Source organism: Tasmannia lanceolata, unplaced genomic scaffold (assembly GCF_043159265.1).
Source record: "Tasmannia lanceolata isolate RefF3 unplaced genomic scaffold, GAP_Taslan_0.1 ptg000273l, whole genome shotgun sequence".
NCBI classification, from domain to species: Eukaryota; Viridiplantae; Streptophyta; class Magnoliopsida; order Canellales; family Winteraceae; genus Tasmannia; species Tasmannia lanceolata.
In genome coordinates, this window is record NW_027518948.1 from 2,501 (window position 1) to 5,000 (window position 2,500).

Here is a 2,500-nt window from a genome sequence, read left to right on the forward strand (position 1 = left end):
CCAAAGGTGCTGTTAGCGACGACTTCTGAAGACGCAACGAGACGCGACGGGTTTGCGCCCAGACGCGACGAGGCGATGCGGGATCTGCGCCCAACCGTGCCTACACCCGCCGACTTGATGCGGGAGCTGCTGGCCCAAGCATGCCTAGCGTGCAAGGCCTGCGTGCAAGGCTAGTGTGCAAGGCTCGTGGGCAAGGCTAGTGCGCAAGGCTAGTGCCCAAGGTCTGTGTGCAAGGCTAGTGCCCAAGGCTAGTGAGCATGGCCTGTGTGCAAGGCTAGTGTGCAAGGCTTGTATGCAAGGCTAGTGTGCAAGGCTGGTGTGCAAGGCTTGTGGGCAAGGCTGGTGCGCAAGGCTAGTTCCCAAGGGTTGTGTGCAAGGCTAGTGCCCAAGGCAAGTGCGCAAGGCTCGTGCCCAAAGCTAGTGCGCAAGGCTTGTGTGCAAGGCTACTGCGATGGGCCAGTGCCCAAGGCTTGTGAGCAAGGCTTGTATGCATGGCTTGTGTGCAAGGCTAGCGTCCAAGGCTTGTGCGCAAGGCTTGTGTCCAAGGCTTTTGTGCAAGGCTCGTGCGCAAGGCTAGTGTGCAAGGCTTGTGCGCATTGGCAGGTAGCCCACCAGCATGCACGATCCAAATGCCACTCACGCGACAACACGGTGCCAAGCCGGGCATGGTGTGCACTCAAAACCAATCAACGGACAGAGGTCATGCGTCATGGGGGGGATCTAGCAAGGCCATGGGGAAGGTCATGGAGGACCTTGGAAGCAAGCGCAAGACGAGAGCGAATCGAACAAGGGGCCAGGACGGGGCCTTGTGCCCATGGTCTTCGCAAGACAGCGTCCAAGGCACCCGAAAGCCCAAGGGAACCCAAACCCGGCCGACACTTGCAATCGCACATGCTCTCTGCAACACACCATCAATGCCGCCCAACGGGGCCAGCACGAGCAGTCCTCCGCGGTCCCCTGGCCCTGCGCACGTTTGTCTTCGAAACCGAGCATCAATGCCACAGAAAGTGCCGGGGCGCCAGCTGGAGCCATCATCCGCGTTGCCATGGCTCGCTTGGCCTTGGCTTGCCAGGCCCCGACACGAGCAATCGCGCATTTTCTTTGCAACCGACCATCAATGCCGCCCAACGGGGCCAGCACGAGCAGTCATCCGCGGTCCCCTGGCCCTGCGCTCGTTTGTCTTTGAAACCGAGCATCAATGCCACAGAAAGTGCCGGGGCGCCAGCTGGAGCCATCATCCGACGTGCCATGGCTCTGGTCCCATGGTCTTCGCAACCGAGCATTCGTGACACCCGCGGGGCCAGGACACCAACCCTTCCGACACGAGCATTCGCGCATGTTCTTTGGCCACACAACGGCGCCAGCACGAGCAAAATCATCCGCGGTGCGGTGGCCTTGCACGGCCTTTTGTCTTTGGAACCAACCATCAGTGCCACGGGAAGTGCCGGAGTCCCGGCATCCGCGGTGCCAAGTCATTGCGCCCTTGGTCTCTGCAGCGGGGCATGCCGGGCACTCCCAACCATTGCAAGCAAGCAAGCAAGCAAGAAAGAAAGTAAGTAAGTAAGTAAGTATTACATATAGGGGCGGGACATGCGGGGAGATCTGCGAAACGTGCATTACGGGGCACACGCGTACCTACCGGGGCATACCGACCCCTATTGGGGCACACGTGTGCATATCGGGGCATACCGGGCCTATCGGGGCACACGCGTACATACCGGGGCATACCGAGCCCTACTGGGGCACACGTGCGCATATCGGGGCGTACCAAGCCTATCGGGGCATACGCATGTATCCCAAGGCATACCGAGTCTATCCGGGCATACGCGTTCATACCGGGGCGTAACGGGCCTATCGGGGCATACTTGGGCATATCCGGGCAAAAAATGCCCAAAACTTGCGCAACCTTGGCAACCGTGGTCCATTCCTCTCTATATGCCTAGCCTTGCCAACCGTGGTCCATTCCTCACTATATGCCATGGCCTTGTGCCCATGGTCTTCCCAAGACAGCGTCCAAGGCCCCCGGAAGGCCAAGGGAGCCCAACCCAGCAATGCCCTGCTATGGCAAGCCAAGGCCAAGCATTCCGGTGCCTATCCGGGCAAAAATGCGATTCCTCTCTATATGCCTAGCCTTGGCAACCGTGGTCCATTCCCCACCATATGCCATGGCCTTGTGCCCATGGTCTTCCCAAGACAGTGTCCAAGGCGCCCGGAAGGCCAAGGGAGCCCAACCCAGCAATGCCCTGCTTTGGCAAGCCAAGGCCAAGCATTCCGGTGCCTAACCTTGGCAACCGTGGTCCTTTCCTCACCATATGCCATGGCCTTGTGCCCATGGTCTTCGCAAGACATCGTCCAAGGCGCCCAAAAGGCCAAGGGAGCCCAACCCAGCAATGCCCTGCTAGGGCAAGCCAAGGCCAAGCATTCCGGTGCCTAACCTTGGCAACCGTGGTCCTTTCCTCACCATATGCCATGGCCTTGTGCCCATGGTCTTCGCAAGACA